The sequence below is a fragment of the Cetorhinus maximus genome, chromosome 1 (genome assembly GCF_964194155.1).
Source record: "Cetorhinus maximus chromosome 1, sCetMax3.hap1.1, whole genome shotgun sequence".
Classification (NCBI taxonomy): Eukaryota; Metazoa; Chordata; class Chondrichthyes; order Lamniformes; family Cetorhinidae; genus Cetorhinus; species Cetorhinus maximus.
The window spans coordinates 221,918,132-221,930,321 of record NC_135879.1 but is presented as its reverse complement, the minus strand read 5'-3'; the positions used below and the strand labels follow the sequence as shown (position 1 = coordinate 221,930,321).

Here is a 12,190-nt window from a genome sequence, read left to right as displayed (position 1 = left end):
TGGGAGAGGAAGAGGTGTCGGGTGGGTGAGGTTGAGAAGGTGTTGATGGGTGATGAGGTTTGGACGGAGGAATGAAGGTATTGCGGAGAGTTTGGGAGGGGGGAATGAATGTGTCAGGTGGGGTGAAGTTGAGAGGGGAGGAATGAAGGTGTCGAAGGGGTGAGGTTGGGAGGGGGAGTGAAAGTGTTGGGGAGGTGAGGTTGGGAAGGGGGCAATGAAGGCGTCGGGGGTTAGGTTGGGAGGTGGGAATGAAGGTGTCAGAGGGTGAGGTTGGTGGGGGCAGTGAAGGTGTTGGGAGGGGGGGAGAGAGTACGGGAGAGGAGGGGGTAACGGGGAGAAGATGGCAACTGGGGACGTAGGTCTATGGGGTGTACAAAGTGTAAGGGAAGGAGTTCAGAGGGGGGAAGAAGTGTGGAGAAGGGAGGTAGACGGGGGGAGGAAGATGTAAGGGTGTCTGAGGGAGTCAGGAAGGGGGAAGGGGTAAGGCTGGAGGAAGAAGTGAGGCTGGAAGTAGGAGTCAAGAGGGGTGAAGGACTAAGGGTGGCAGAAGAGGTAATGGTGTCTAAGGGAGTCAGGAAGGGGGAGAAACTAAGCGGGAGAGGGATTCTGGGGGGGTGGGAGGACTAAAGGGGAAGAAGGGATCCGGAGAGGGGAAGGGGTCCTGGGAGAAGGGGTCCAAAGGAGGAAAGGTTTCCGGGGGAAGGGGTCCGGAGGGGGAAAGGGATTCCAGGCATGGAAGGGGTCCAGAGAGTGGAATGTCCAGGTGAACATGCAAGGGAAGGTTTGATGGGTCCATGACTGTTTCCTGGGGAGCGAACTGAGGGTAGGCATGGTATGAAAGAATGGTGAGAATGACCGAGGGCAGAGCGAGGCGATATGGGGGGAGTGTGAGGGATCGATGGTAGTGACAGAAGGGACAATGAGGGTGGTTGGTGGGCACACAGAGGCAGACATGGACCCTGGGCATGGGAAGGAGGAGGTCGGGGAGGTTAATGTGGATGGGAGTAGGATTTTTGAGAAGGAAGGGAATCTGCATGTTCACCTGGACATCCCCAAAGGAAAAGGGTTGTGGCTGGTTGGTCACGGAGGGGAGGTGAAAATTGTTGCCAGGGGAATCAACAGCGATGGGGAAAGGAAATAGGTGACTGGAGGAGGGTAAAGGATGAGGGAGCAAAAGTAAAACCGAATTAGCACCGTGCTGTCCAAATCGAAAGTGAAACGAGAGTCGTGGTGGGCGAGATCAGGTATTGTGTGGAAGTGTGACGATTGGGTGGGCGGAGATGCAGGTCAGCTCAGATGGACAACTGAAATTGAACCCCAGCATTGAAAATGTTGAGGACATTGAGATGAGTGTGTTGCGGGAAGGATCCGTGTGCATGGGAGAGTGTTTGGACAAGGCTCTTCGGCCTTGCCACACGCACACCTCTCCCTCTAGACTCACTCATGGGCCAGCTGCTCCCTCTGCGGTGACAGAGGGCGAGGTTGAGGGGCTCACAGGCAAAGGGGACTCAGAGGGAGTGGTCAGACTCTGAGGTTCCTGAGTGGATGACCCAGGGGTGTCCAGCTACCACTTCTCTCTTCAGGTGCCCAAGGGCCCCAGACTGACTCCTTGCAGGGAAGGAGCCCCTGAAGGGATGTTGAGGTGCCCTGTTTCCTTCTTGTGACTTCACTGCAGGAATTCACCCATGGTTCTCGCGATGGAGTGCAGGTCTGTGCGCATCTCCATGTTCTGCTGGACCAGGGTCTCCATGGCATCCACCATCCTCCCCATGAGACCTCCATATGTACACCACTTCATCAGAGAGCAGGCGGACACACTCCTATGACTTGCGAGCCACACTGTTGAGGGCTTCCAATAGCTTTGTGTGATATTCCCCCGCCTTCTGCTGACTCTTCAGTATGAGTTGGAAGGCCCAACTCTGACTTCACAAATGTCTCGGCCCAGCAGTCCTTCGAGTGCTGAGAAACTTGGCTGAACCTGCCTCCTCCTGCTGTGGTCACGTGTCTGCGCAGTAACCTGCACGGACAGATTGTGATTGCGAACCTGAGCCTGCTTTAGATCTAGGTCCCACTGAGGTGTTTGTCTCTGCGTAGGTGGAGGGTGTGGGTAAGCACTGTGACAGGTCTTCCAGGCTGCCTATTTCCAGCTCTTCAATGGAGGTCGAGTCCCCTTGGCTGGGGATGAGGACATGGATGGAGCTGAGGGACTGGCTGGCTGAGGGTGTCGGTCGCTTGGCAGAGCTCCCTGTGAACCGAAATAGAGATATTAGCACATGGCAGCAGAGTCAAAAGCAGGAGAGAGACACTCACAGTTGCTTTGAGAGAGGCATGATGCGGTGTAGGATCCTCATATGGGTGTTCACTGCTGACCTCACCGTTGTCGCGGGCAGGGTCCATGTTCTCACCAGTCAGTGAGATGGCACACTCCTCAAAGTGAGTGAGGGGCCTAATGTGGGCCACTCCACCCCCCGGTCTAGGACCTCTCCCTCGTGGGCAGGCTTCTCCTGCATGAAAACAGATGGAGAGAGTGAGCAGGACAACATGGCACTGCATGGAATGTTTGTGCAGTGAGTGGAGCCTTGAATGGGAAGAAGTTGCGAGATCGAGAGGATATGAGCCTGATGGAGATATGAGGGTGTGTGTGAGAGTTAGTGGTGCTGTCCCTTGAGGTGTGAGATCCCTGTGGATGTGTGATGGGTTTGTGAGTGTGAGTTAAGAGTGAAGAGAAGAGTGAGTTGCCTTGGCGGAATGGATGGGAGCATTCACCCCATAGAGGCACTGAGTGGCTGTTGTCTTTTTCAGGGCATTGGCGCTGACCACTGCATGCAGGATTGGTGATGCTGCTGCCCCTCCTGCTGCCAGAGCAGGGGTAGAGGACATCACGGCGGGCTCCACGGCATCCAAAAGGTGCTCGAGGGGTGCATCACTAAACCTGGGGGCTGCAGTCTTTTTACCTTTCAGGGCCATTCTGCCTTCCGGGCAGCAGTCTTGTGCTGGAAGCACTCAGAGGTTTATGTGTGGCTGGACTTTAAATATGGTGCCCGGCATGATGAAGCGGCGAGGTGATGGCGTGGTGGGTGAATGACAGCCTGCCTGCCATGGAAACAGCATGTTTCCCGAGAATGCATAATTAATGCGGTGGGTTTGGGATGATAGGACTTGAAAAGCTGCCATTGTGGCTGGTGGGCAAAATGTCATTTTACCCGCTCGATACGGTACTAGCACAAATTTGGGATGATTCCGCCCATTGTCAGTAGTAGTTGTGCCATGTGTGTTCAGATTATTTATCGAGTTATTGATTCTCATTACTTTGCACAGTCACTATATGCTAGATTGTATTGCTCACTCTCAATGCACTTTCAATTCCTGTTGCTGCTTGGCAGCCTGTGAAACCTGGGAGTAGGTTCATTAACTTACATTCCTGGAGGAACAATGCCATGTAAAAGCATCTGTGAGCACTTTGAGGAGAGAGGGAGAACACTGAGCAACTAGTGAAGGGGTATACAGATGGAGATCAAAGACATGGTCAAAAAGATAAGCTTCGAGGAGGTTTTTGAAAGTACTGAGGAAGGTAGTGAGGCAACACGATTCAGAAAGCAGCATCATTCCAGAAGGCAGAACCTATTGGTCTGTGATGGTGGATGTGATGGTACATGTGTAAAAAAGTTAAAAAGGCAAGTCTACAGGCACTGTATCTGAATGCACAAAGCTTTCGCAAAAAGGTAGGTGAATTAACAGCGCATATAGATGTAAAAGGGTACGATATGATTGCGATTACAGAGACATGGCTGCAGGGTGACCAAGGCTGGAAACTGAATATCCAATGGTACTTGATACTTAGGATGGACAGGCAAAAAGGAAAAGGAGGTGCGTGGCGTTGTTAGTTGAGGATGAAATCAGTGTGATAGTGAGAGAAGATATTGGCTCAGAAAATCTAGATGTACAATCAGTCTGGGTGGAGCTAAGAAGCAACAAAGGGTGGAAAACATTAGTGGGAGTTGTCTACAGGCCTCCAAACAGTAATGATAATGTGGGGGACAGTATTAAACAGGAAATTAGAGATGCATGTAACAAGGTTGCTTCAGTAATCATGAGTGATTTTAATCTACACATAGACTGGATAAACCAAATTAGCAATCATGCTGTAGCGGATGAATTCCTGGAGTATGTATGGGATGGTTTTTTTGATCAGTATATCAAGGAACCAACTAGGGAACAGGCTATCCTAGATTTGGTATTGTGCAATGAGAAGGGTTTAATTAATAATCTTGTTCTGCGGGGTCCTTTAGGGAACAGTGACCATAACATGATAGAGTTCTTCATGAGGATGGAAAGTGAAGTAGTCCGATCTGAAACTAGGGTCCTAAATCTAAACAAAGGAAACTATGAAGGTATGAGGTGTGAGTTGGATAAGATAGATTGGGGAACTTCATTAAAAGGCATGACGGTGGATAGACAGTTACTAATATTCAAGGAACAAACCTATGCATTGCAACAGTGATACATTCCTTTTTGGTGCAAAGACACAAAAGCAAAAATGGCCCAACCATGGCTAACAAAAGAAATTAAGGATAGTATTAGATCCAAAGAGGGGTCATATAAAATTGCTAGAAGAAGTAGCAAGTCTGCAGATTGGGAGCAGTTTAGGATTCAGCAAAGGAGGAGCAAGAGATTGATTAAGAGGGGAAAAATAGAGTATGAGAGTAAAATTGCAAGGAACATAAAAGTGGACTGTGAAAGCTTCTATAAGTATGTAAAAAGGAAAAGATTAGTGGAGACAAATGTAGGTCCCTCACAGTCTGAAACAGGATAATTTATAATAGAGAACAAGGAAATGGCAGAGCAATTAAACAAATACTTTAGTTCTGTCTTCATGGAAGAAGCCACAAATAACTTCCCAGAAACACTAGGGAACCAAGGGTCTAGTGAGAAGGAGGAATTAAAGAAAATTAATATTACTAAAACAATAGTGCTGGAGAAATTAATGGGACTGAAAGCCGGTAAATCCCCAGGGCCTGATAATCTACATCCCAGGGTACCAAAGGAGGTGGTCATGGAAATAATGGGTGTGTTGGTTGTCATCTTCCAAAATTCAGTAGATTCTGGAACAGCTCCAGCAGATTGGAAGGTGGCAAATGTAACCCCACTATTTAAAAAAGGAGGGAGGGAGAAAACAGCAAATTACAAACCGGTTCGCCTAACATCAGCAGCAGGGAAATGCTTGCGTCTATTATAAAGGATGTGATAATAGGACACTTAGAAAATATCAACGGGATTAGACAAAGTCAACATGGATTTGTGAAAGGGAAATCATGTTTGACAAACCTACTGGAGTTTTTTGAGGATGTAACTAGCAGGATAGATAAGGGAGAACCAGTGGATGTGGCGCATTTGGATTTTCAGAAAGCTTTTGATAAAGTCCCACATTAGAGGTTAGTGTGTAAAATTAAAGCACATGGTACTGGGGGTAATATATTGGCAAGGATTGAGAATTGGTTAGCAGACAGGAAACAGAGAGTAGGAATTAATGAGTCTTTTTCGGAGTGGCAGGCACTGTCTAGTGAGTACTGCAGGGACCAGTGCTTGGGCTCCAGCTATTCACAATATATATCAATGATTTGGATGAGTTAACCAAATGTAATATTTCCAAGTTTGCTAATGACACGAAACTTGTGAAGGTGAGCGGAATGTGAGTGATGAGGAGGTTTCAAGGCAATTTAGACAGGTTGAGTGAATGGGCAAGTACATGGCAGGTGCAGTATAAGATGGATAAGTGTAATATTATTCACCTGTCAGAAAAACAGAATGGCAGAATATTACTTAATTGATGTTTAGATTGGGAAATGTTGATGTACAAAGGGATCTGGGCGTCCTTGTACATCAAGCGCTGAAAGCAAGCATGTAGGTGCAGCAAGCAGTTAAGAAGGCAAATGGTATGCTGGCCTTCATTGCGAGAGGACTTGAGTACAGGAGCAAGGATATCTTACTGCAGCTGTACAGGGCCTTGGTGAGACCACAGCTGGAGTATTGTGTGCAGTTTTGGTCCCCTTACCTAAGAAAGCATATACTTGCTATAGAGGGAGTGCAGTGAATGTTCACCATACTGATTCCTGAGAAGGCAGGATTGAGGAGAGATTGGGCCGACTAGGCCTGTATTCACTGGAGTTTAGAAGAATGAGATCTCATTGGAACATATAAATTCTGACAGGGATGGACAGACTGGATGCAAGTCACTGAATATATTTAAGAAGGAAATAGATAGACTTCTGGACTCTAAAGGCATCAAGCGGTATGGGGAGAGTGCTTGAGTACAGCGTTGAGTTAGTGGGTCAGCCATTATCATATTGAATGACAGAGCTGGCTCAAAAGGCCGAATGACCTTCTCCTGCTCCTATTTTCTATGTTTCGATGTTTCTATTACTAGGGGTTAGAGGGAAATTAGGTAAACGGGTGAAGTTGCCCCATGTCGGGTAGGTTGGTGTAGCAGAGGAATTAGGAATGATCAGGACCTTGAAATCACCACAGGAAGCCAGTGAAGCTTGGAAAGGATGAGATTGATGGTGAATGCAGGAGAGAGGACTTGGCCACAGGCTCTGAATCAGTTGCAGTTTCTGAAGGGTGGCAGCAGCATGGAACATCATTCCTGAAATTAGTGCTCTTGGTCATGAGGGCAGGGACAAGGCTTCAGCCATATCTGGGTCAGGGTTTTTTTGTTTATTTGTTTTTTCATTCATGGGATGTGGGCGTCGCTGGCTAGGCCAACATTTATTGCCCATCCCTAACTGCCCTTGTTCAGAGGGCATTTAAGAGTCAACCACATTGCTGTGGGTCTGGAGTCATATGTAGGCCAGGCCAGGTAAGGACAGCAGATTTCCTTCCCTAAAGGACATAAGTGAATGAGATGGGTTTTTACAACAATCGACAATGGTTTCAAGGTGGGGCTGTAAACATTCACTCCCTAAGAATAAGAAGATTGTTGGTATAGATGATGAAAGGTTGGCAGTTGTGCTTTCTCCGTCACAGCGAGAAAACTGTGCTCCAGGCATGTGACAAATGTCAGGCCTGCCATTGCCAACTGTAGGGCAGTCATAGCAGGTGGTCTGTTTGTAATTATGACCCAAACACAGTTTATTTCGATAAATGCAAAATACTGCGGATGCTGGAAATCTGAAACAAAAACAAAAAATGCTGGAAATACTCAGCAGGTCTAGCAGCATCTGTGGAGAGAGGAACAGAATTAACGTTTCGAGTCCATATGACCTTCTTCAGAGCTGAAGAGAAGAGGTTTCTTTCAAGTTTAGCTGCCCAATGACTAAGTTGACAAATGTAGTTCCCTTGGCGGTACTGCATCGAATAAACAATAATAGCTCTAGGTTTGATTCTTGCTCTGTTCTGAGTTACCTGATCACAGGCATGGCAGGAATGGGATTCTAGAATTGATCATGTTACCATGGACACAAAACGCAGGGAATAAAGTCAGCCAGGGTTTCCACCCTTAGATCATTATCCTTAGATCTCTGATGAAAGGCACATCCATATGTCTAGCAGATGCTGGTGGGATTGGCTTCCCTGGGATCAATCCATGGTCAAGTAGCCTCTCAGTAGTCACTGTTAAGACTCAGAAGTAAAGTAAAGGTTCCAGAAGGTGATGGGTGATCATGAGAATGTACCCAAGCAACTTCAAGAGGAGGGGGGAAAGTTGAGGGAAAATACATTTCCCTTCTTCTCCCCTTGGTTTTAGATGGCACTGTGAAATATGTCAGTCTGATTTGTACATACAATAAATTCAACTAGAAACATAATGCTAACCATTGGGTGCACCAACAGGTTAATTTATTGATTTCTTTGTGCAGCAGCTGACTGGGAATTGTGGGATGGTGGTGTGGCACTTAGAGTGAACCCTGGGGAAACTCAGTGCGAGCTGATGGGGGCTGAAATATATGATGATGTCGAAGGAGCACTTTTCCCAAGTGAAGTCAGTTCCCCATCACTCGACAGATTGCAAAGAAATCAGAAGCACATATCTGGCGATTTAAGCTTTGTAATGGAAAACAGATGTCTCAATGCCATTGGGGCAGGAGATATCTTCACGCCAATGAAGATAAGATACAACTGATCCTGACAGTTGGAAGAGATCTGCACCGAAATTGACTGCTGTGGAATCCCTCCAGAGACGATTGGAGACATGTGGAAAGATTGGGTCAGATAGCATACCTTTGATCGCTGGATTATGACTGCCAGTCTGTAAACATCACCGAATGTGTTGCTGCAGCTTTAAGAGAGAACGAAGCAGAGAGAAAGAGAAGGTGCTTTGTTCCATATAAATGGCTGAGCTCACTCTGTTTGCTTGTAAAATGAGTTGCTTTAATAGGTTGAATGATTTTGTCACTCGTTTCTTGGCCTTTCTCTGAGGCGGGTACTGGGATGTAATGACAGGCACAACTGAGCCTTGTTGACAGATTAATTTAGACAATATTCTGGCCCTGTCTTTGGCCCTCAGTCTGTCATCGAGCATTCAGTAGGGTATGGGTTCTTGGAAAGCAGCAGAGTCTGTAAAACTCTAGAGAAATTCTAGATAGAATCTCCACATTCATCGGCACCAATTCTAAGCTCCTGACACCCCACAGCGAGCAGCCATTGTTCAGTTTTCCCGACGACAGTTGTTTTTAGTTTTTAACCAATTATCATTGCTGAGATTGTAATAATGTGCCTGGAAATAACCCTGGTAAAGGGCTCAAGGCCCGAGACCATTCAATGCAGCACTGCGGGACAAACAGAAGCTTTAGTACTGCTGTTTTTTTGAAAGGTTAAACGGGGGGCCTCACTGTCAATACCATTTTCAAGAAACTACCACTTAAAAAGAATTATGATTAACTTGTATTTCTTGAAGGGATTTAAAAAAAAATACCTGAATGCTGATGTGACCGTCAGGGGAGATGGCTGAGAGGCTTTGCTGAGTGTTCAGTGTGAGGGAACTGAAGTGAGATCAGTAAGTAAATCATTCACTGTAGCACCCAGCACTTCAGCGATCTTGCCATTTCAGCTATGAATGTTGATTCAGTTCCCTTGCTTGAGCAGGCACAGCAACTCCTCCAAGTCAGTCCTCCCCAATACGGACTGTCCTCCGTAATCGCTATCTAAGGCAACAGAAAAAGAAATTAAACCAAAACAAAACGCTCTTAATGTTAGTCACAGATGATAATTAAGAATCTATCGCACTTTTTCGAGGGAGATTAATTGAGGGCGAGATTCCCTTTTATAATTGATCTTTGCTTGGTTAAGTGAGTCCGTTCCATTCTTCTAATTGCACCTTCCACTCAGCGAAGGTGTTGGATGCAGATCTTTTTTCCCCCAAACGGTTCCTTGAGGAGCTAATTGAAAGTGATTTCTCGTGGCCTGTCCACTTTTACGGTTGGCGGACGGGCTGATTGGCCAGGTGGCCTTCACATTTTTGCTCAAACCTCGATCCAGGGCGGGATGAAATCTCCATGTGGAAATAAAATGAAGAGAGAAATCTGGGGACTGTGTCTTGTGGAGATCTGCAGCTCCTTGGAGCAGCTGCCTGCCTTCAGGAAGCTCACTGGAAACGCTCACCAGCACCCGCAGTGACGTCAGCGCCTGCCCTTTTCCCAACCCTACTGGCAGTGCTGAGCCTTTCTCCGGGCGTGTTTCATGCTGGCTGAGCATTAATTGGCCAGCCAGCGTGAAATCTCGGTCAGGGGCCGATCGTGGTGAGGGGCCAGCTTCTCGTCTGCTCCCCGGCCCGCCGATCACATGCGCCCAACGAGCAAAAAGTTCAGGCCTTTGTCTTATCTTCTTCAGGCAGGAGGCCTAAATACTGCATGCAATGGCCTGAATCTTAAGTACCATCGATGGCAATGCTGAGATCAGCTATAGAATTTGCCTTTTAGCGGGCAAGGTTTACCTCGCCATCCATTCCTTCCCATGCCCCCTACCCCAGTGAGATAGAGCAAGGTGCTTTTTCAAGTTGGCCGCATGAGAGCTGAACAACCCCCCTCTCTCCTGAAGATGTTGTCTAGCAGTTGGGCATGGTTACACAGCTCTCTGGTGTCATGACCATGTCTTCATGTGTAAGCCTAACTGGTGAATATCAGCAAACTGTTTGATTTATGGAGACAGCTGATCCTGACTTGAGTCCCTACCAATTGTGGACACGTACATTCTTCCCAGCTGGGGTAACTTGACAGAAACCAGGAGTGAGAACCCTGACTGAGTTTTCCTGCTACTTAGCCCAATTACTCTGTGACCAACTTCACTGTTGCGACCGTTGAGCCATTTCAGATTAGAAACAGACCAGAGATCAAATGGCAGAAAGAAAGACTTGCATTTATATAGCACCTTTCTTGATCTCAGGGTACCCCAAGCATTTTACAGCCAATAAAAGATTGTTGAAATGTATTCACTCTTTACAACAGTGATGAACTTTCAAAAGTACTTTATTAGTTGTAAAGTACTTTTGGATGTCCTGAGGTCATGAAAGGTGCTATATAAATGCAACTCTGTCTTTCGCCTGTTCCTCCATCCAATCGCTGGTCCGGGTACAATAGACAGCTTTGGTGCTCATATATCTTTTTAAAAGGCAGTTTTATGGCCTGAATTTTTGCTATTATGGAGAACTTCTCTGTTGTTGTGAAAATGGCAGATGTGCCCGGGAATTCTGAAGTTACACACCCAGAAATGGCACTGACCATTTTCGAGGAGGTTTGCACATATGCGTTTTACAGCGGCAGCTACGCATATAAATCAGTAGCTGCTTCCACTCAAACCAGATTTTGGTCTTACAGGTATCTGAAACATGACGTGCAGAATAGACCTAGTAGGAGCAAGTCTGAACGTTGTACATTTCTTTGGATAGCCAGAATAACCCTTTGGAGAGGTACAGGTACCCCTCTGGAATTAGTTTTAAGCTTGCCTTAACTGCCCCAGAATTTGGAAAAGCTCAATTCAAACTATCTTACTTTAACCCAACACTCTAGGGGGCTGGGTCTGCTAGAATCGCAGGGCAGCTTTTTTTGCCCCTACTGACTCATGCACCCAGATGCCAGGAAGAACTTTGTGCCTGAGAATGGCATATTGCACTTTGTTCCAAAGAAGATACATGATGGGAATGGTGCCCTCGCACGTAGACATCATGGAAGCCAGGCAATATGAGCAGCCGGAGGCCAGAGGGAGGGCAGAAGAAGGTCAGGAGGAACAGGCAGTGCCACAGGCAGCAGGAAGGAGGGGGAGGAGGAGAGGCAGGAGAACCAGATACTACCCTGTGCGTAGGGTATACAGACCTAAGACATCCTACATCAATATGATGGAGAACCAGTGTTGAACGCGACTGAGGCTAAGCCATGAGTTGGTGACAGACATACGTCGCATGGCCCAGCAGCAACTTGAGCCACACTCTACTGAGCCCACGCCCTGCCAGTGGCTGTGAAGGTAACCGTCGCTCTCAATTTTTAAGCCAGTCTGGTATATCCCAGTCAGCAGCACACAGCTACATTAAGGCCGTAACTAATACCCTGTTTGTTTGGCTGGGGGAATCACATTAATTTCCCTGTGGATTTGTCACCTCAGACGCAAAGAGCCATGGCCTTTGCCCAATTAGCAGGCTTCCTTCAGGTGCAGGGTGTTACTGATTGCACCCATGTTACCACAAAGGCCCCAACTCAAAATGTGGACACCTTTGTCAACCGTCTTCCTTCATGTGTGTGTAGTGCTCCCTGGCAGCTGGTACAACTTGCTTGTACTAAGGAGTTCTCAACTCCCTCAGTTTTTTAAGCCATCACAGATCCGTGGTTGGCTTCTAGGGAACAAGGGCTACCCATTAACAGCCTAGCTAATGACTCCCTTGAGGCGGAGCCCAACTACAACAGCAGCCATGTCGTACCAGGAGTACCATCGGAGCAGGCAATTAAAGATGCGCTTCAAGTGCCTCGATCGCTCAGGTGGAGCTCTGCAATATGTCCCAGCAAGGGTACCAAGAATAGTAGTGATGTGCTGCACGCTGTGTAGCAATGTGCAGCAGAGGGGCATACAAATTGAGGTCGACGACACCACCCATCCAGTTTCTGAGGTGGGTCCATGCGCAACATTCCAAGCTTCCATAAACCTCTGCTTCCCTCACAAAGCACATCCTCTGCCACCTGAAATGCAAATGCTGCCAAAGTAGTGGGAACAG

At 47.2% G+C, this 12,190-nt stretch overlaps 1 protein-coding gene across 3 annotated transcripts in view; it reads left to right on the top strand.

Annotated features, from left to right (window-relative positions):
- LOC144687491 (fibroblast growth factor receptor-like 1) overlaps positions 1-12,190 on the top strand; it is a 352,123-nt gene that overhangs the window by 43,255 nt on the left and 296,678 nt on the right. The window lies entirely within an intron of this gene.